Source organism: Ranitomeya imitator, chromosome 4, assembly GCF_032444005.1.
Source record: "Ranitomeya imitator isolate aRanImi1 chromosome 4, aRanImi1.pri, whole genome shotgun sequence".
NCBI classification, from domain to species: Eukaryota; Metazoa; Chordata; class Amphibia; order Anura; family Dendrobatidae; genus Ranitomeya; species Ranitomeya imitator.
The window spans coordinates 250305410-250328337 of NC_091285.1; positions in this window are offsets into that span (position 1 = coordinate 250305410).

Genomic DNA, 22928 nt, shown 5'->3' on the forward strand with positions numbered 1-22928 from the left:
AACATGCGTCCCATTTCAATTCCAGCCAATTTTGCATTGAAAAGTCAAACGGCGCTCCTTCCCTTCCGAGCTCTGCCATGCACCCAAACAGTGGTTTACCCCAACATATGGGGTATCAGCGTACTCAGGACAAATTGCACAACAACGTTTGGGGTACAATTTCTTCTGGTAACCTTGGGAAAATAAAAAATTGGGGCAAAAATTCATTTTTGTGAAAAATATTATCTTTTATTTTTACGGCTCTACATTATAAACTTCTGTGAAGCAATTGGTGGGTCAAAGTGCTCACCACACATCTAGATAAGTTCCTTAGGGGGTCTACTTTCCCAAATGGTGTCAATTGTGGGGGTTTTCAATGTTTAGGCACATTAGTGGCTCTCCAAACGCAACATGGCATCCCATCTCAATTCCAGCCAATTTTGCATTGAAAAGTCAAACGGTGCTCCTTCCCTTCCAAGCTCTGCCATGCGCCCAAACAGTGGTTTACCCCCACATATGCGGTATCGGGGTACTCAGGAAAAATTGTACAACAACTTTTGTGGTCTATTTTCTCCTGTTACTCTTCAAAAAATAAAACAAATTGGAGCTGAATTAATTTTTTTGTGAAAAAAAATTAAATGTTCATTTTTTTTTAAATATTCCAAAAATTCCTGTGAAACACTGAAGGGTTAATAAACTTCTTGAATGTGGTTTTGAGCACCTTGAGGGGTGCAGTTTTTAGAATGGTGTCACACTTGGTTATTTTCTATTATATAGACCCCTCAAAATGACTTCAAATGTGATGTGGTCCCTAAAAAATATTGGTGTTGTAAAAATGAGAAATTGCTGGTCAAGTTTTAACCCTTATAACACCCTAACAAAAAAAATTTTTGGTTCCAAAATTGTGCTGATGTAAAGTAGACATGTGGGAAATATTACTTATTAATTATTTTACATGACATATCTCTGTGATTTAAGGGCATAAAAATTCAAAGTTGGAAAATTGCAAAATTGGTGTTGTAAAAATGAGAAATTGCTGGTCATGTTTTAACCCTTATGGCTCCCTAACAAAAAATATTTTGTTTCCAAAATTGGGCTGATGTAAAGGAGATACGTGGGAAATGTTATTTATTAAGTATTTTGTGTGACATATCTCTGTGATTTAAGGGCATAAAAATTCAAAGTTGGAAATTTGCGAAATTTACTAAATTTTCGCCAAATTTCCATTATTTTCACAAATAAACGCAGGTAATATCAAATAAATTTTACCACTATCATGAAGTACAATATGTCTCGAGAAAACAATGTCAGAATCACCGGTATCCGTTGAAGCGTTCCAGAATTATAACCTCACAAAGGGACAGTGGTCAGAATTGTAAAAATTGGCCCGGTAAATAACGTGCAAACCACACTCGGGGCTTAAGGGGTTAAAGACAGGTATCAAGATACTGCAATCTTTTACCTAGCTGCAAATGAATTTTACGAGTGTAGGTAGTGAAATAATGTGCTATATCTCCTAGGCTACCTTTCATATATTTTACATACTGTGGATTTTAATAATACTAGAATATATAAGACTGCCTCACAAGACATGTTCTTCCTTTAATAACAATAGCACTCATTTTTCATTAATGTGTATTAATGTGACATTTAATTTACATAAACTTCAAAGTAATTAAAGCTCTTACAACAAATGGGTTGTCTCAGCTGTTAACACAAATACTATATTACAAAGGTATACAGGGTACAAAGCAGAATGTATCCTAGTCGTGGTGATAGTGTTTGTTAATGTTGTCTAGAAATAAGTGTTCTCATTTCCCATGCGAGTGCTGTGCGATTTTTACGCATCGGTGTCCTTTGAAAAGCCGTCATTTCATATGCGGCTACTGAAAAAACATACTGACAGGTTCCAATAGAAAAGATAGAATACACATATATACATAGAGTAGGTGTATATCCAGCCGCGAATTGGCCCCTCCCTACTCCCCTCCAGTCAGTGCCCCCTCCATACTCCCCTCCAGTCAGCGCCCACATAGCGTTTTAGCAGTCCGTTAAACGGCATAACGCGGTGTAACGCAGTCCATTAACACTGCCATTAACCCTGTGTGACCAGCATTTTACTATTGATGCTGCCAATGCAGCATCAATAGCAAAAACATATAATGTTAAAATTAATTTTAAAAAAATCATTATATTCTCACCTTCCGGCATCCGTGGCAGCCTGTCCCGCTCCTCGCAACGCTCCAGTCCCAAGAATGCATTGCGGCAATGACCGGAGATGACGTAGTGGTCTCGCGAGACCGCTGCATCATCACGTGTTATTGCCGCAAAGCATCACTGGGAAGGAGCATTGCTAAAGGCCTGGGCTGGATCCGGGGGCCGACGGAGAGTGAGTATATAACTCTTTTTTATTTTAATTCTTTTTTTAACAGGGATATGGTGCCCACATTGCTATATACTACATGAGATGTGTTATATACTGCGTGCTGTGTTATATACTGCATGGGCTGTGTTATATAATAATAATAATAATCTTTATTTATATAGCGCCAACATATTTCGCAGCGCTTTACAGTTTAACAGTTTCAAACACAAAAGTCATAAGTAACAACGTTAACAATACAATAATTAAAGCAAAATAAGACGACCCTGCTCGTGAGAGCTTACAATCTACAATGAGGTGGGGGAGATGCAAAGTACAGGTGTGTATTTACATTGATGTATTTACAATCATGGTCCAGCCATCTTCAGGGGTTGGGGAATAGATGGGGATAGTGAATGGGCTACACACACACACAAACATAAAATGACTTTGATTAGTGAACGTGATAGGCCGCTCTGAACAAATGTGTTTTGAGCGAGCGCCTAAAACTATGCAAATTATGGATGGTCCTAATATCTTGGGGTAGAGCATTCCAGAGGATTGGCGCAGCACGGGAGAAGTCTTGGAGTCGGGAGTGGGAGGTACGGATTAGTGCAGAGGTTAATCGAAAGTCATTTGCAGAGCGCAGTGGTCTGTTAGGCTGATAGACAGAAATGAGGGAGGAGATGTAAGGGGGTGCCGCACTGTGGAGAGCTTTGTGGGTGAGAACAATTACTTTGAATTGTATCCTGTAATGAATGGGTAGCCAGTGTAACGACTGGCGAAGAGCGGACGCGTCCGAGTAACGATTAGCCAGATGGACGACCCTGGCTGCTGCATTAAGGATGGACTGGAGAGGGGAAAGTCGCGTGAGGGGGAGGCCAATTAATAGAGCGTTACAGTAGTCCAGGCGGGAGTGGATCAGTGTGACAGTGAGGGTTTTAGCTGTCTCCATGGTGAGAAAAAGGCGGATTCTAGAGATGTTCTTTAGGTGTAAGCGGCACGAGCGGGCAAGAGATTGTATATGGGAGGTGAAGGAGAGATCGGAGTCAAACATAACACCCAGACAGCGCGCCTGCTGCCGGGGTGTTATAATGGTGCCACCCACGGAGAGGGAAATGTCAGATTTAGGGAGGTTAGTAGATGGTGGGAGCAGAAGAAGTTCAGTTTTGGAGAGGTTGAGTTTCAGATAGAGAGCGGACATGATGTTGGAGACTGCGGACAGACAGTCAGTGGCGTTCTGTAGTACAGTGGGGGTAAGGTCAGGGGTAGTGTTGAGCATTCCGATACCGCAAGTATCGGGTATCGGCCGATATTTGCGGTATCGGAATTCCGATACCGAATTCCGATACTTCCCGCGTATCGAATACCGGAATCGGAGGTTCCCAGAATTCAAACTGAACGCAGCAGCCAATGAGGAATGATTGGAAGTGTGGGCACATCCTGTTTAGCATGGTGGGCATGTAAGTACTGGCAAGGCTGTGATTGGCTGCTGAAATGATGTCACTCTGCACTATAAAAAACGCTGCCGCCATTTTGCGCTCACTCTGCTGTGATTTCAGTTAGGGACAGGACGCTGTGTTCTAACTGAGGGCCAGTTGAGATAGCTAATTGCTTTATTTTCCTTTCCCAAGGCTAATTTAGCAAAACGCTGTGTGTTCTTCACTGTTCACCTTGCTCTTGCCTTGCAGCGCTGTTTTAACAGCGTTCTGCAAGGTCTCTGTGTGTGTGTGTGCAGCTCACTCTGTAGTCTGTGTGCAGCCATATACCCGGTTGTATTCAGCTCAGGGGGGGTTCACACTGCCTCACACAGTTGTCCTTTTTTGCTCATAGTGCAGCCTGCTGCACATTTTTTCTAAAATTTCCTATTAGTGTTTTTCCACCCGTCTCCAGCTAAATTGTGGAAAAACACTACATAGGATAACCTAGAGGGGGGGTTTTGGGCCTTGCAGCGCCGTTTACGGCTGTCTGCACAGTCTCCGTGTGAGCCCAGCTCGCCCTGTAGTCTGTGTGCAGCCATAGCCGGTTGGATTCAGCTCAGGGTTCGTTACTGCCTCATACCTTGAAAAAAATTTTCCTTTTTTTTCAAATAGTGCAGCCTGTTTAAAATTTAAAAAAAAAATTCCTATTAGTGTTTTTCCACCCGTCTCCAGCTAAATTGTGGAAAAACACTACATAGGATAACCTAGAGGGGTTTTTTTGGGCCTTGCAGCGCCGTTTACGGCTGTCTGCACGGTCTCTATGTGAGCGCAGCTTGCCCTGTAGTCTGTGTGCAGCCATAGCCGGTTGGATTCAGCTCAGGGTGCGTTACTGCCTCATACCTTGAAAAAAAAATTCCTTTTTTTCAAATAGTGCAGCCTGTTTAAAATTTAAAAAAAAAAATTTCCTATTAGTGTTTTTCCACCCGTCTCCAGCTAAATTGTGGAAAAACACTACATAGGATAACTAGAGGGTTTTTTTTGGGCCTTGCAGCGCCGTTTACGGCTGTCTGCACGGTCTCTGTGTGAGCGCAGCTCGCCCTGTAGTCTGTGTGCAGCCATAGCCGGTTAGATTCAGCTCAGGGTGCGTTACTGCCTCATACCTTGAAAAAAAATTCCTTTTTTTCAAATAGTGCAGCCTGTTTAAAATTAAAAAAAAAAAATTCCTATTAGTGTCTTTCCACCCGTCTCCAGCTAAACAGTGGAAAAACACTACATAGGATAACCTAGAGGAGGGTTTTTGGGCCTTGCAGCGCCGTTTACGGCTGTCTGCACGGTCCCCGTGTGAGTTAAACTTGCTCTGTAGTCCGATCTGCAGAAACAAAAAAAAAAGGAAAGTTCACCAAACACAACTTAACACTTGTGTAGGCCACATTTGAAAAATAATAAAGTTTAGTCCACACTTTACAACATTAGTGTTTCTTACACCTGTTAGGAGGAGCATTTCAGGAATAAGCACACTAAGGCCTTAGTACTTTTCTGCTTATCTTTATCTGTCAACCAAGATGAAGAGGGCAGGGAGTAAGGCACGTGGGCGTGGGCGCGGAGCAGGGAGAGGTGCAGGGAGAGGAAGTGGTGATTCTGTGCCTGCTGCGGGCACCGGTGACTCGTCGTCACTCAGTTTCAGCAGGGAACAGTCCTTCATGCGCAGCTTTGTCGGAGAGCGCCGTGCACTGCTGCTGCGTGAAGACCAAATTGAAGCCGTTGTCGGGTGGATGGCAGCTAACGCCTCGGCATCGACTTCAGTTAGTGCCACATCCTCTCAGGCACAGAGCACTGGAGAGCAGCCATCTGTCTCTTCACCACCTGCCAAATTGGCCAGGCAGTCAGAGAGCCCAGGACAGGAGCCGTCTCTACTTCTGTTCTCTGAATCTCTTGGCTTGGAAACAGGGGGCCAGCCAAGCAGCATTGGAGAAATGGAAGAAGAGGCAGTGTGCAGTGATGCCCAACAGCTTTGTCTCTCTGACTCTGAAGAGGCGGGTGGGCCAGTGCCTCCGGTGACCACAGCGCAGTACGCATCTGATGATGAAACTCAGGTGCCGCTTTCTGGTGCGTACTGTGCTGCCGAGACTACCCAGGAGGAGCAGTTGGTGGCAGAGGGTAGTGGAGATGATGAGGTCGTTGACACATCGTGGCGTGAGGAACAGGAAGGTGGTGGGAGCAGCTCTGAGGAAGAGATTCCCCTTACGGGCCAAAGAGGGAGAGGGAGGGGGAAGACTGCGGAGCCTGTAGCCTCCACTTTGGCACCCGTTAGGAGCCTGTCTCTTTCCAAAGCCAAAAAGGGCGCTCCCAAGACTTGCAGTGCCTGGTCCTTTTTTGACACAGTTGCAGATGACATTTGTTTTGTCAAATGCAAGCTGTGTCATCAGAAAGTAAAAAGAGGGAAAAATGTCAGCAACCTCAATACCACAAATATGTGGAAACATGTGCGGACCAGGCACGCGGTGGAGTTACAGAAACACACTGAAGATGTAGGCCAACCAACAGCGGCAGCTACCACCCCTTCAGCTCGTGTTGCCTCTTCCTCCAGCTCACGCACAGCTGGTTTGGCTTCCTCCCAGGATCGCCATGGAAGAACCTCTGGCACTGTTGTCCAGAGACCTTGTGTAATTCCACCCACAGCACCACCTTCCCAGTCATCCTCACACTCCCAGTCTACTCTACAGCCAACGGTAGTACAGGCATGGGAGAAAAGGCGGGCATTCTCGGCCAACCACCCCCGAGCACAGGCTCTGAATGCAGGCATTGCCAAACTGTTGTCCCTGGAAATGCTCTCATTCAGGCTGGTGGAGACTGACAGCTTCCGTGACTTGATGGCATTGGCAGTCCCACAGTACAAGGTGCCCAGCCGCTTTTACTTCAGCAGGCAAGCTGTCCCTGCCCTGCACAGGCATGTTGAGGGAAACATAAAACATGCGCTACTGAATGCCGTCAGTAGCAAGGTCCACCTCACCACCGATGCGTGGACCAGTCAGCATGAACAGGGGCAATACGTTTCCCTCACTGCCCATTGGGTTAATGTTGTTGAGCCAGGTACAGATCGTGCAAGTGACGCAGGACGTGTCCTGCCCACTCCAAGGATTGCAGGAATCCAGTCTGTACGCATTGACTCCTCCTCTTACACAAGTTCCTCAGAATCATCTCTGCAGAAGCCATCACAGTCCACCTCCACATGGACCCGTGAACATTTACCTATGACCGACATGAGCACAGCCGTGGCCAAACGTCAGCAGGCCGTCTTGAAACTAGTTTCATTGGGGAATCGAAGCCACACAGCGCAGGAGCTCTGGAATGCCATCAAGCAGGAGAGCGATGTGTGGTTACTGCCAGCGAATCTCCAGCCAGGCATGGTAGTGTGTGACAATGGCCGAAATCTGGTGGCAGCTTTGGCCCTTGGCAACCTCACTCACATCCCATGTCTGGCACATGTGCTCAATTTGGTTGTGCAGAGTTTTCTGAGGGACTATCCGGATCTTGATGCCCTGCTGCACAAGGTCCGCCTAGAGTGTGCTCACTTGCGGCGTTCCAGCTTGGCCAGATCCTGCATTGCTGCTCTGTAGCGCCGATTCCGCCTTCCGGAACACCGCATCATATGTGACCTACCTACCCGGTGGAATTCCACGTTACATATGTTGGAGCGGATGTGTGAGCAGCAGCAAGCAGTTATGGAGTACCAGCTGCATTAGGCGCAAAGAAGTCGCAGTCAGCGCCGATCAGACTTCACAACCACAGAGTGGGCCACTATGAAGGACGTCTGCCAGGTTTTGCATCCTTTTGATTATTCCACGCGGATGGCAAGTGCAGATGATGCACTAGTCAGCATGACTGTCCCCCTTATCTGCCTGCTTCAGCAAACTTTGCAAGGGTTAAGGGATGATGTTGTGGAAGAGGTGGAGGATGAGGAGTCACCTTTTCCATCAGCTTCTGGAGAGTCAGCGCCACGTGGTTCCTCACAAAGGGGTACGCAGGGGCCACTTTGTGAGGAGGATGAGGAGGAGTCAATGGAGGAGGAAGAGCTCCGTCCAGAGGAGGGAGCGACACAATTGTCCAGTGGTCAGTGTGTACAGCGAGGGTGGGGTGATGACGAGCGGGCAGAGATCATGTCTCAAGCAGGGGACAGCGTTTCTGGGCCAGTTGGCAGTCTGCAGCACATGGTGGATTTCATGCTGCAGTGCCTGAGAAACGACCGCCGCATCGACCACATTCTCAACATGCCTGATTATTGGGTGTTCACCCTCCTCATCCCAGCGTTGACCTGGGAGCGTAAATTGCGGGAGTACCACGACACACTGGTGAATTCCATCATCTTCTCCAGTCCAACTGAGAGGAGTGCTGCTAGTGCTTTACAAAGCAGCTCAGTGCGTCGAGGCAGTGGGGGAGGCTCTGCCCAAAGAGGGAGCAGAAGCAGTGCCTCTGCCCAAGGCAAGCCCAGTATGGCACAACTCTGGCACACTTTTGTGTGCCCGCCCCAAATGTCTACACCATCACCGGCGGCTCCAGTCAGCAGGAGGCAACGGTTCCGTCAGATGGTGACAGACTACATGGCTTGCCCTCTTACTGTACTCCCAGACGGCTCTTCCCCGTTCAAGTTTTGGGTCTCTAAGCTGGATACATGGCCAGAGCTAAGCCAGTATGCATTGGAGGTGCTGGCTTGCCCTGCGGCTAGTGTCTTATCGGAACGTGTCTTTTGTGCCGCAGGTGGTGTACTAACAGACCGTCGCATGCGACTATCCTCCGATAACGTTGACCGGCTTACTTTCCTGAAAATGAACCAGGCCTGGATCTCGCAGGAATTTGCCACTCCTCTGCCTGATTAAGTAATTGGGTGTCATCCAGGTCTCCTGATGTGTTCATCTTTCTACCACCTGAACTGCTATTCCTGGGCTCCAACACCGCCAGTTGCGGCTCAGAAGTGCAGGCTGCACAGTAAAAACATACGACCCAGTGTTATTGGGTTTCAGTAACGTCAGCTGATCCCCAGCTGCGTAGCCGGCAATGTGTCCTGCGACCGCCACGCTGGCACAACAACCTAAATGTAAAGGAACCTGTCCCCCCCCCATCGTTTGTTACTGAAAGAGCCATCTTGTGCAGCAGTAATGCTGCACAAGGAAAAGGTAGCTCTTTTAGTTTAGCTCCTTGCACACGCAGAACTTAACACTTATAAAATGTGTTCACTCATACCGTTATACCGTCCCGGAGCTGGGACTTTCCTTCGTAATGTGACGCAGCACAGCCGTCATTCCTACCCCCTTGGTGCCATGCGCTGCCTCCTCAGCGTTGTTTTAAGCTGTCACGGAGCCTGCGCTGTTCTGTTATCCCTTGGCCATGCCCTATTTGCGCTGCCTGTCTTCTGACATAATTTGGTGTCAGGCTGGCTGCGCCTGTGCGGCCGCGCTGCCCGAGATCCCGCCTCGCAGTGTCTTCTGATTGAATCACACTGCGGGCCTGGGATCCATGGGCATGCGCAGTGCATATCTTCCCCTCGGGCTCTCGCTCATCTCCCTCCGCCTTCTTTAGACTGTGCGCCATCAGCTGATCCCTAATAGCATGCCACGGCCGTGACACCGCACAGTCTGAAGAAGAGGGAAGGAGGGGAGTGAGAGTCGAGGATATGCACTGTGCATGCCCATGGATCCAAGGCCCGCAGTGGGATTACGTTAGACGACACTGCGAGGTGGGATCTGGAGCAGCGTGGACGCACAGGCACTGACAGCCTGACACCAAATTATGTCAGAAGACAGGCAGCGCTAATTGGGCATGGCCAAGGGATAACAGAACAGCGCAGGCTCCGTGACAGCTTAAAACAACGCTGAGGAGGCAGCGCACGGCACCAAGGGGATAGGAATGACAGCTGTGCTGTGTCCCATTACGAAGGAAATTCGCACCTCCGGGATGGTTTATCCTGCTGTCCCTGGGCTCTAGCACCGCCAATTGGTGCCTGGAAGTGCTGTCTGCACAGTCAACAGTCGCTCCTCTGTTATTGGGGTTCAGTAACTTCAGCTGATCCCCAGCTGTGTATCCGGCAACGTGTCATGCGACCGCCACACTGGCACAACTAAAATGTAAGGGGACCTGTCCCCCCCCCCCCCGCCCCTAGGCGTTTGTTACTGAAAGAGCCACCTTGTGCAGCACTAATACTGCACAAGTAAAAGGTTGCTCTTGAAATTATGCTCCTTGCAAACGCTGAACTACACACTCATGTAATGTGTCCCCTCACACCGTCCAACCGTCCCGGAGTTGGGACTTTCCTTTGTAATGTGACGCAGCACAGCCGTCATTGCTACCCCCTTGGCACCGTGCGCTGCCTCCTTAGCGTTGATTGATTCCGTCATGGACCCTGCGCTGTTATGTTATCCCTTGGCCATGCACAGTTTGCGCTGCCCATCCTCTGACATCATTTGTTGTCGTCCTGGCTGCGCCTGTGCGTCCACGCTGCCCGAAATCCCACCTCGCAGTGTCACGGAGCCTGCGCTGTTCTGTTATCCCTTGGCCATGCCCTATTTGCGCTGCCTGTCTTCTGACATAATTTGGTGTCAGGCTGGCTGCGCCTGTGCGGCCGCGCTGCCCGAGATCCCGCCTCGCAGTGTCTTCTGATTGAATCACACTGCGGGCCTGGGATCCATGGGCATGCGCAGTGCATATACTAGCCTCTCACTCCCTTTCTTCACGCTTCTTCAGACTAGGCGGCGTCAGCTGATCCCTAATAGCATGCCACGGCCGTGACGCCGCACAGTCTGAAGAAGCAGGAAGGAGGTGAGTGAGAGGCGATGATATGCACTGCGCATGCCCATGGATCCCTGGCCCGCAGTGGGATTACATTAGATGACACTGCGAGGTTGGATCTCGGGCAGCTTGGACGCACAGGCACTGCCAGCCTAACACCTAAATGATGTCAGAAGACGGGCACCGCTAACTGTGCATGGCCAAGGGATAACATTACAGCGCGGGCTCCATGACAGAACCAAACAACGTTGAGGAGGTGGCGCACGGCACCAAGGGGGTTGGAAAGACGGCTGTGCTGTGTCACATTACAAAGGAAAGTCCCACTTCCGGGACGGTTTGACGGTGTGAGGGGACACATTATATGAGTGTGTACTTCAGCGTTTGCAAGGAGCATAATTTTCGGAGCCAACATTTTCCATGTGCAGTATTACTGCTGTACAAGATGGCTCTTTCAGCAACAAATGCCTGGAGGGTGGGGGGTTAAAGGTTCCCTTTCAACTTGCTCCACTGCAGGCTTCGGCCTACACTCTGCTCCTCTTTGATTCCCTGGGTTTCAACACTGTCAGTTGCCACCTGGAAGTGTTGTCTACACAGAAAAAACACTAGCTAATGTGTCAGTGGGGTTCAGCACCGCCAGCTGTTCCCCTGCTGTGTAGTCGGCAACGTGTCCAGAACAAGCCACGCTGGCACAACAGAACAAAAGCTGCCACCAGTGCAGGCTTCGGCCTACACTCTGCTCCTCTCCTCCTGCTGCTGCCCCTGGGCTCAAACACCGCTAGTTTTTGCCCGGAAGTGCTAGCTGCACAGAGAAAAACACCAGCCAATGTGTTAGTGGGGTTCAGCAACGCCAGCTGTTCCCCTGCTGTGTAGCTGGCAACGTGACCTGCAAACGCCACGCAGGCACATGAACTGAAATTAAAGGGACCCTGCCACCCACCCCAAGGTGTTTCTATGTATAACAGCTACCTTGTACAGCAGTAATGCTGCATTTGTACAAGGTGGCTGACTTTTTCTCCTTGCCAACGTGGAACTCAACACGTACAAAATGTGTCTCATTGAGACCATTCCACTGTCCCTGAAGTGTGACTTTCCTTTCTAATGACACGCACCACCCCCCTTGGGAGCGCTGCCTGTCTTCTGACATCATTGGTTGGCTGCCTGTGCCTGGGCATCCGCCCTGCCCGACACAACCCCCCTCGTTGTCTCATATATTTTGGCTGCGAGGGTGTGATTGATGGGCATGTGCAGTGCATATGTTCGCCTGTCTTAACTCATCTCCTTCCGCCTTCTTCAGACTGGGCGGCCTCCTGGCCGTGGTAGGCGATAAGGGATCAGCTGAGGCCGCCCAGTCTGAAGCAGGTGTGAGGACATGTGTGAGCGGCAAACATATTTACTGCACAAGGCCACGAATACCAGCCACGCTGTGTGATTTGTTGAAAACCCACTGCGGGCCTGGGATTCATGGCCATTGCTAACCACACCGGCCAACATGAAATGAGGTCAGAAGACAGGCAGCGCTCACAGCGCATGGCCAAGGGATCAAAATAGCGCAGTTTCCTGTACAGCAAATAACAACGCTCAGGAATCAGCGCCCAGCACCTAGGTGTAAATTTTGACACCTGTGCTGCGTCTCCTTCAAAAGACAAGTCACGCCTCCACTACTGTTTGACAGTATAATGGGCTAAATAGTGTACGTGTTTTATTCAGCGTGTGCAAGGAGCAAAATTAATAGAGCAACCTTTGACTTGTGCAGCATTAATGCTGCACAAGGTGTGGCTCTTGTACCTTGCAACACCTGAGGGGGGGTTAAAGGTAACTTTTGAAATTGGTTCAACTAGGCTTCGGCCTACACTCGGCTCCTCTCCTCCTCCTGCTGACCCTGGGCTATAACACCGCCAGTTGTAGCCTGAAAGTGCTAGCTGCACAGAGAAAAACACCAGCCAATGTGTTAGTGGGGTTCAGCAGCGCCAGCTGTTCCCCTGCTGTGTAGCCGGCATCGTGTCCAGCACAAGCCACGCTGGCACAACAGACCAAAAGCTGCCACCAGTGCAGGCTTCGGCCTACACTCTGCTCCTCTCCTCCTCCTGCTGCCCCTGGGCTCAAACACCGATAGTTTTTGCCCGGAAGTGCTAGCTGCACAGAGAACAACACCAGCCAATGTGTTAGTGGGGTTCAGCAACGCCAGCTGTTCCCCTGCTGTGTAGCCGGCATCGTGTCCAGCACAAGCCACGCTGGCACAACTGACCAAAAGCTGACACCAGTGCAGGCTTCGACCTACACTCTTCTCCTCTTCTCCTCCTGCTGACCCTGGGCTCAAACACCGCCAGTTTTTGCCCGGAAGTGCTAGCTGCACAGAGAACAACACCAGCCAATGTGTTAGTGGGGTTCAGCAACGCCAGCTGTTCCCCTGCTGTGTAGCCGGCATCGTGTCTAGCACAAGCCACGCTGGCACAACTGACCAAAAGCTGACACCAGTGCAGGCTTCGGCCTACACTCTGCTCCTCTTCTCCTCCTGCTGACCCTGGGCTCAAACACCGCCAGTTTTTGCCCGGAAGTGCTAGCTGCACAGAGAACAACACCAGCCAATGTGTTAGTGGGGTTCAGCAACGCCAGCTGTTCCCCTGCTGTGTAGCCGGCAACGTGACCTGCAAACGCCACGCAGGCACATGAACTGAAATTGAAGGGAGCCTGCTCCCCACCCCCAGGTGTTTCTATGTATAATAACCACCTTGTACAGCAGCACTGCTGCATTTGTACAAGGTGGCTGACTTTTTCTCCTTGCCCACATTTAATTAAACACGTACTAAATGTGTCTCATTGAGACCATTCCACTGTCCCTGAGGTGTGACTTTCCTTTTTAATGACACGCATCACCCCCATTGTTAGCACTGCCCATCTTCTGACATCATTGGTTGGCTGGCTGTGCCTGTGCGTCCGCCCTGCCCGACACAACGCCCCTCGTTGTCTCATATATTATGACTGCAAGGGTGTGATTGCTGGGCACGAGCAGTGCATATCTTCGCCTGTCTTCACTCCCCTCCTTCCGCCTTCTTCAGACTGTGCGGCCTCATGGCCGTGGCAGGCGATAAGGGATCAGCTGAGGCCGCCCAGTCTGAAGCAGGTGTAAGGACATGTGTGAGCGGCGAACATATTTACTGCACAAGGCCACGAATCCCAGCACCGCAGTGTGACTTTATGAAAAGGCACTGTGGTTCTGGGATTTGTGGCCATCGTTAACCGCACCGGCCAACATGAAATGAGGTCATAAGACGGCCTGCACTAACAGGGTATTGCCAAGGGATAACACAAGAGCGCAGTCTCCTGTACTGCAAACAACAACGGTAAGGAATCAGCGCCCAGCACCTAGGTGTAAATTTTGACACCTGTGTTGCGTCTTCTTCAAAAGAAAAGTCACGCCTCCACTACTGTTTGACAGTATAATGGGCTAAATAGTGTACGTGTTTTATTCAGCGTGTGCAAGGAGCAAAATTAAGAGAGCAACCTTTGACTTGTGCAGCATTAATGCTGTTCAAGGTGTGGCTCTTGTACCTTGCAACACCTGAGGGGGGGTTAAAGGTTACCTTTGAAATTGGTTCAACTAGGCTTCAGCCTACAATCTGCTCCTCTCCTCCTCCTGCTGACCCTGGGCTCTAACACCGCTAGTTTTTGCCCTGAAGTGCTAGCTGCACAGAGAAAAACACCAGCCAATGTGTTAGTGGGGTTCAGCACCGCCAGCTGTTCCCCTGCTGTGTAGCCGGCATCGTGTCCAGCACAAGCCACGCTGGCACAACCGACCAAAAGCTGCCACCAGTGCAGGCTTAGGCCTACACTCTGCTCCTCTCCTCCTGCTGCTGCCCCTGGGCTCAAACACCGCTAGTTTTGGCCCGGAAGTGCTAGCTGCACAGAGAAAAACACCAGCCAATGTGTTAGTGGGGTTCAGCAACGCCAGCTGTTCCCCTGCTGTGTAGCCGGCAACGTGACCTGCAAACGCCACGCAGGCACATGAACTGAAATTGAAGGGAGCCTGCCCCCCACCCCAAGGTGTTTCTATGTATAACAGCTACCTTGTACAGCAGTACTGCTGCATTTGTACAAGGTGGCTGACTTTTTCCACTTGCCCACGTGGAACTCAACACGTACAAAATGTGTCTCATTGAGACCATTACACTGTCCCTGAGGTGTGACTTTCCTTTCTAATGATACGCAGCACCACCCTTGGTAGCGCTTCCCGTCTTTTGACATCATTGGTTAGCTGGCTGCGCCTGTGCGTCCGCCCTACTCCAAACAACGCCCCTCGGTTTCTTATTTATTTTGTCAGCAAGGGTGTGGTTTATGGGCACGAGCAGTGCATATGTTAGCCTGTCGTCACTCATCTCCTTCCGCCTTCTTCAGACTGTGCAGCCTCATGGCCGCGGCATGCGAGAAGGGATCAGCAGAGGCCGCCCAGTCTGAAGCAGGTGTAAGGACGTGTGTGAGCGGCCAAAATATTTACTGCTCAAGGCCACGAATCCCAGCACCGCAGTGTGACTTTATGAAAAGGCACTGTGGGTCTGGGATTTATGGCCATCGTTAACCGCACCGGCCAACATGAAATGAGGTCATAAGACGGGCAGCGCTAACAGGGCATTGCCAAGGGATAACACAAGAGCGCAGACTCCTGTACAGCAAATAACAACGCTCAGGAAGCTGCGCCAAGCACCAAGGCGTTATTTGGGACACCTGTGCTGCGTCTCCTTAAAAAGACAAGTCACGCATCCACTACAGTTTGACTGTAGAATGGGCTAAATTGTGTACGTCTTTCATTCAGCGTGTGCAAGTAGACAAATGAATAGAGCGACCTTTCACTTGTGCAGCATAAATACTGCACAAGGTGTGTCTCTTGTACTTTGTAACACCTGAGGGGGGGTTAAAGGTTTCCATTGAAATTGGTTCAACTAGGCTTTGGCCTACACTCTGCTCCTCTCCTCCTCCTCCTGCTTCACCACGGGCTCTAACATCGCTAGTTTTTGCCCGCAAGTGCTAGCTGCACAGAGAAAAACACCCGCCATTGTGTTAGTGGGGTTCAGCAATGCCAGCTGTTCCCCTGCTGTGTAGCAAAGTGTCCTGCAAACGCAACGCAGACACAAACTGCCTCCAGTGCAGGCTTCGGCCTACACTCTGCTCCCCCTGCTTATCCTTTGCTCCAGCACCGCTAGTTGGGGCTCTAGGAAGACAATCTTTAATAGGCAACGCATCTGGGTTCCAGCACCGCCAGCTGGTTCTTGGCAGTGTTTTTGTCACAGGTACTCCCTCGTGCCAAACCTGGTTTCAGCACCGTCAGCTGTTTCCGGGTACTGTCAAACTCACTGAGACACCTATGCGTCGCTCCGTCGTGTTGCGGTCGAGTTAGCCAACTCCAGGGTGCCTCCAGTTTAGGAGCTTCCTATGTGGGCTGCATGAATTGGTAGTCAAGGCTGGTTCTGTAGTGCCAGTAGGCCCAGCTCCCCCTGTAGGACTGTTGGGGTTCGGTAACTGCGGCTGCCTCACGGCCTAGCTGTTCTCTCCTCTCCTGTGGGCCTTCGGGTCCACCACCTGGTTCCAGCACCGTCAGCTGGTTCCGGGCCGAGCCTTTGGCTTAGGTGCCTCCACCTGGGTATCCGAGTTCCGCCAACGCCAGGCGGTCCTTGGTAGTGCTTTTAAGCGCGGGCACCTACAGCTTAGTAACCGGGTTCCAGCACCGTCAGCTGGTCCTCGGTCGTGCCATTGGCTCTTGCACACTGGGGCAACGCATCTGGTTTCCAGCACCACCAGCTGGTTCTCGGCAGTGTTTTTGTCACGGGTACTCCCTCGTGCCCAGCCTGGTTCCAGCACCGTCAGCTGTTTCCGGGTACTGTCAAACTCACTGAGACACCTATGCGTCGCTCCGTCGTGTTGCGGTCGAGTTAGCCAACTCCAGGGTGCCTCCAGTTTAGGAGCTTCCTATGTGGGCTGCATGAATTGGTAGTCAAGGCTGGTTCTGTAGTGCCAGTAGGCCCAGCTCCCCCTGTAGGACTGTTGGGGTTCGGTAACTGCGGCTGCCTCACGGCCTAGCTGTTCTCTCCTCTCCTGTGGGCCTTCGGGTCCACCACCTGGTTCCAGCACCGTCAGCTGGTTCCGGGCCGAGCCTTTGGCTTAGGTGCCTCCTCCTGGGTATCCGAGTTCCGCCAACGCCAGGCGGTCCTTGGTAGTGCTTTTAAGCGCGGGCACCTACAGCTTAGTAACCGGGTTCCAGCACCGTCAGCTGGTCCTCGGTCGTGCCATTGGCTCTTGCACACTGGGGCAACGCATCTGGTTTCCAGCACCACCAGCTGGTTCTCGGCAGTGTTTTTGTCACGGGTACTCCCTCGTGCCCAGCCTGGTTCCAGCACCGTCAGCTGTTTCCGGGTACTGTCAAACTCACTGAGACACCTATGCGTCGCCCCGTCGTGTTGCGGTCGAGTTAGCCAACTCCAGGGTGCCTCCAGTTTAGGAGCTTCCTATGTGGGCTGCATGAATTGGTAGTCAAGGCTGGTTCTGTAGTGCCAGTAGGCCCAGCTCCCCCTGTAGGACTGTTGGGGTTCGGTAACTGCGGCTGCCTCACGGCCTAGCTGTTCTCTCCCCTCCTGTGGGCCTTCGGGTCCACCACCTGGTTCCAGCACCGTCAGCTGGTTCCGGGCCGAGCCTTTGGCTTAGGTGCCTCCTCCTGGGTATCCGAGTTCCGCCAACGCCAGGCGGTCCTGGGTAGTGCTTTTAAGCGCGGGCACCTACAGCTTAGTAACAGTGTTCCAGCACCGTCAGCTGGTCCTCGGTCGGGCCATTGGCTCTTGCACACTGGGGCAACGCATCTGGGTTCCAGCACCGCCAGCTGGTTCTCGGCAGTGTTTTTGTCACGGGTACTCCCTCGTGTCCAGCCTGGTTCCAGCACCGTCAGCTGTTTCCGGGTACTGTCAAACTCACTGAGACACCTATGCGTCGCCCCGTCGTGTTGCGGTCGAGTTAGCCAACTCCAGGGTGCCTCCAGTTTAGGAGCTTCCTATGTGGGCTGCATGAATTGGTAGTCAAGGCTGGTTCTGTAGTGCCAGTAGGCCCAGCTCCCCCTGTAGGACTGTTGGGGTTCGGTAACTGTGGCTGCCTCGCGGCCTAGCTGTTCTCTCCTCTCCTGTGGGCCTTCGGGTCCACCACTTGGTTCCAGCACCGTCAGCTGGTTCCGGGCCGAGCCTTTGGCTTAGGTGCCTCCTCCTGGGTATCCGAGTTCCGCCAACGCCAGGCGGTCCTTGGTAGTGCTTTTAAACGCGGGCACCTACAGCTTAGTAACCGGGTTCCAGCACCGTCAGCTGGTCCTCGGTCGTGCCATTGGCTCTTGCACACTAGGGCAACGCATCCGGGTTCCAGCAACGCCAGCTGGTTCTCGGCAGTGTTTTTGTCACAGGTACTCCCTCGTGCCAAACCTGGTTTCAGCACCGTCAGCTGTTTCCGGGTTGTGTCAAGCTCGCTGAGATGCCTATGCTTGCCCGTCGTGTTGCGGTCGAGTTAGCCAACCCCAGGGTGCCTCCAGTTTAGGAGCTTCCTATGTGGGCTGCATGAATTGGTAGTAAAGGCTGGTTCTGTAGTGCCAGTAGGCCCAGCTCCCCCTGTAGGACTGTTGGGGTTCGGTAACTGCGGCTGCCTCGCGGCCTAGCTGTTCTCTCCTCTCCTGTGGGCCTTCGGGTCCACCACCTGGTTCCAGCACCGTCAGCTGGTTCCGGGCCGAGCCTTTGGCTTAGGTGCCTCCTCCTGGGTATCCGAGTTCCACCAATGCCAGGCGGTCCTTGGTAGTGCTTTTAAGCGCGGGCACCTACAGCTTAGTAACCGGGTTCCAGCACCATTAGCTGGTCCTCGGTCGTGCCATTGGCTCTTGCACACTGGGGCAACGCATCTGGTTTCCAGCACCGCCAGCTGGTTCTCGGCAGTGTTTTTGTCACGGGTACTCCCTCGTGCCCAGCCTGGTTCCAGCAGCGTCAGCTGTTTCCGGGTACTGTCAAACTCACTGAAACACCTATGCGTCGCCCCGTCGTGTTGCGGTCGAGTTAGCCAACTCCAGGGTGCCTCCAGTTTAGGAGCTTCCTATGTGGGCTGCATGAATTGGTAGTCAAGGCTGGTTCTGTAGTGCCAGTAGGCCCAGCTCCCCCTGTAGGACTGTTGGGGTTCGGTAACTGCGGCTGCCTCACGGCCTAGCTGTTCTCTCCTCTCCTGCGGGCCTTCGGGTCCACCACCTGGTTCCAACACCGTCAGCTGGTTCCGGGCCGAGCCTTTGGCTTAGGTGCCTCCTCCTGGGTATCCGAGTTCCGCCAACGCCAGGCGGTCCTTGGTAGTGCTTTTAAGCGCGGGCACCTACAGCTTAGTAACCGTGTTCCAGCACCGTCAGCTGGTCCTCGGTCGTGCCATTGGCTCTTGCACACCGGGGCAACGCATCTGGTTTCCAGCACCGCCAGCTGGTTCTCGGCAGTGTTTTTGTCACGGGTACTCCCTCGTGCCCAGCCTGGTTCCAGCACCGTCAGCTGTTTCCGGGTACTGTCAAACTCACTGAGACACCTATGCGTCGCCCCGTCGTGTTGCGGTCGAGTTAGCCAACTCCAGGGTGCCTCCAGTTTAGGAGCTTCCTATGTGGGCTGCATGAATTGGTAGTCAAGGCTGGTTCTGTAGTGCCAGTAGGCCCAGCTCCCCCTGTAGGACTGTTGGGGTTCGGTAACTGCGGCTGCCTCACGGCCTAGCTGTTCTCTCCTCTCCTGTGGGCCTTCGGGTCCACCACCTGGTTCCAACACCGTCAGCTGGTTCCGGGCCGAGCCTTTGGCTTAGGTGCCTCCTCCTGGGTATCCGAGTTCCGCCAACGCCAGGCGGTCCTGGGTAGTGCTTTTAAGCGCGGGCACCTACAGCTTAGTAACCGTGTTCCAGCACCGTCAGCTGGTCCTCGGTTGTGCCATTGGCTCTTGCACACTGGGGCAACGCATCCGGGTTCCAGCACCGCCAGCTGGTTCTCGGCAGTGTTTTTGTCACAGGTACTCCGTCGTGCCAAACCTGGTTTCAGCACCGTCAGCTGTTTCCGGGTTGTGTCAAGCTCGCTGAGACGCCTATGCTTGCCCCGTCGTGTTGCGGTCGAGTTAGCCAACTCCAGGGTGCCTCCAGTTTAGGAGCTTCCTATGTGGGCTGCATGAATTGGTAGTAAAGGCTGGTTCTGTAGTGCCAGTAGGCCTAGCTCCCCCTGTAGGACTGTTGGGGTTCGGTAACTGCGGCTGCCTCGCGGCCTAGCTGTTCTCTCCTCTCCTGTGGGCCTTCGGGTCCACCACCTGGTTCCAGCACCGTCAGCTGGTTCCGGGCCGAGCCTTTGGCTTAGGTGCCTCCTCCTGGGTATCCAAGTTCCACCAACGTCAGGTGGTCCTTGGTAGTGCTTTCAGGCACGGGTACCTCCTGCTTAGTAACCGGGTTCCAGTAACGTCAGCTGGTCCTCGGTAGTTCCATTGGCTCTTGGACCTTCGGCTACCCATCCGGGTTCCAGTACCGTCAGCTGGTTCTCGGCAGTGTCTTTTGCTCTTGTACCTTCTGCTCCCCATCCTGGTTCCAGTACCGTCAGCTGGTTCCGGGCAGAGCCTTTGGCTTAGGTGCCTCCTTCTGGGTATCCAAGTTCCACCAACGTCAGGTGGTCCTTGGTAGTGCTTTCAGGCACGGGTACCTCCTGCTTAGTAACCGGGTTCCAGTAACGTCAGCTGGTCCTCGGTAGTTCCATTGGCTCTTGGACCTTCGGCTACCCATCCGGGTTCCAGTACCGTCAGCTGGTTCTCGGCAGTGTCTTTTGCTCTTGTACCTTCTGCTCCCCATCCTGGTTCCAGTACCGTCAGCTGGTTCCGGGCAGAGCCTTTGGCTTAGGTGCCTCCTTCTGGGTATCCGAGTTCCGCCAACGTCTTGCGGTCCTTGGTAGTGCTTTTTAGCACGGGTACCTCCTGCTTAGTAACCGGGTTCCAGTAACGTCAGCTGGTCCTCGGTAGTTCCATAGGCTCTTGAACCTTCGGGTAGCCATCCGAGTTCCAGTTCCATCAGCTGGTTCTTGGCATTTTCTCAGCCTTCTTGTACCTTCTGCTACATTTCCAAGTTGAAGACCCTAACGTCGACGACCCGGAAGACCACCCCTAAGATGACGACGACGACGGCGGAGACGACGACGGCGGAGACGACGACGGCGGAGACGACGACACTGGAGACGACGACATGGAAGACCGAGAAGCAGAAGAACAAGAGGCTGCAGAACAAAGAGCAGAAGAACATTATGCATAACACTTAATATCAGAGCAAAAGATATTATCTAAATTATATGCAGAAGAAGACTAAGCAGTGTATGGGGGTGAGTCCGTTCCTCCTCGTGGTGCCCCTGGATAAAGCCTGATGCTGCAGGCCAAACTGAACTCGGACAAATGTAACTTTTGTGACTGGCAGAACGGAAGGTGTAATCTTCCAACTTTTATAGATAACAACCACGGGAATGCCTGTCCCAAATGAGAATATGATGAAGAAGTAGAATAGGAAGAATAATAACAGTTGAATAAAATGAATATGTAGAATAGGAAGAATAATAATAGTTGAATAAAATGAATATGAAGAATGTATTAAAAAACAAAAAAAAAAAGGTAAAGGATGAAGAAGAAGATGAATAAGGTGAAGAAGAAGTTGATGTCAAAGATGCTGATGATGAAGATGAAAGTGTGGGAAAAGTAAAAAAAAAAGAAGGGGAAGGGCGTGGAATAGTGAAACATCAATATCTGACAAAATAAAAAAAAAATTTACATAGTCAATATCTTTGTCACTCCGAACGTCTTTAAAAAAAAAAAAAACATGCTATTCTATTTGATTGGGCTAAACCTCTATGACTTTAATGTCTCCGCCACCTCCCCAAATACATCCTGCATTATTCTTTGTTGTTTTCCTTCATGTAGAATGAACCTACAAGGAAAGAAAGGGTTTATTTTAATTCCGATATTTTGGTCCCATTGACTTGCATTGGGATCGGGTATCGGTATCGGCGATATCCGATATTTTTTGAATATCGGCCGATCCTATCTGATAACAATACTTTACGATATTGGAAGGTATCGCTCAACACTAGTCAGGGGATGACGTATATAGTTGTGTGTCGTCGGCATAAAGATGGTACTGAAAACCAAATCTGCTGATGGTCTGTCCAATTGGGGCTGTGTAAAGGGAGAAGAGAAGGGGGCCAAGGACTGAGCCCTGAGGTACCCAAACAGTGAGAGGAAGAGGAGATGAAGTGGAGCCAGAGAACAGAACACTGAAGGAGCGGTCAGAAAGGTAGGAGGAGAACCAGGAGAGTGCAGTGTCCTTAATGCCTAGTGACTCGAGCCTAGAGAGAAGGAGAGGGTGGTCAACAATGTCGAAAGCTGCAGAAAGGTCGAGAAGAATGAGCAGAGAGTGGTCACCATTACGTTTTGCTGTCAGAAGGTCATTGGTCACTTTGATGAGTGCAGTTTCTGTCGAATGTAGGGGGCGGAAACCGGACTGTGAAGGGTCTAGGAGGGAGTGAGTGGAGAGGTAACGGGTAAGGCGGGAGTATATCAGGCGCTCCAAGAGTTTAGAGATGAAGGGGAGATTGGAGACCGGTCTGTAGTTGTTTGTGCAGGATGGGTCGAGGGTGGGTTTCTTTAGTAATGGAGTAATGATAGAGTGTTTGAAGGAGGAGGGGAAAATGCCAGAGGAGAGGGAGAGATTAAAGATTGTAGTTAGGTGACTTGTGACAACTGGAGAGAGAGACTGGAGGAGATGTGAGGGAATGGGGTCGGTAGTGCATGTAGTCGGACGAGAAGAGGAGAGGAGCTTGGAGACTTCTTCTTCTGTGATGGGATCGAATGTGGAGAGTGAGCCAGGGGCAATGAGGGGAGGGATGGGAGTCACTGAACTTAGTTGTTGGGAGCGGATTTCCTGACGGATATTGTCTATTTTCTCTATAAAGTGGGAGGCCAGGTCACCAGCACAAATATCTGTGATAGGGGCTTGTGCTTTTGGCCTGAGGAGGGAGTGAAAGGTGTCAAAAAGTTTCTTGGGGTTGTTGGATAGTGAGGAGATCAGAGTGGTAAAGTAGGTCTGTTTAGCGAAGTGAAGGGCAAAGTTATAGGTCCTTAACATAAATTTGAAGTGTATGAAGTCTTCTGGTGTGCGTGTTTTCCTCCATACGCGTTCAGCACACCTAGAGCATCGCTGGAGAAATCGGGTTTGCGATGTGAGCCAGGGCTGTTTTATTCTGTGTTTGGAGGTTCTGTGGGTGAGGGGAGCTACTTGGTCAAGGGTGCTTCTAAGAGTGTCATTGAAGTGATGTACAGCCAGATCAGGACAGGAAAAGGAAGAGATTG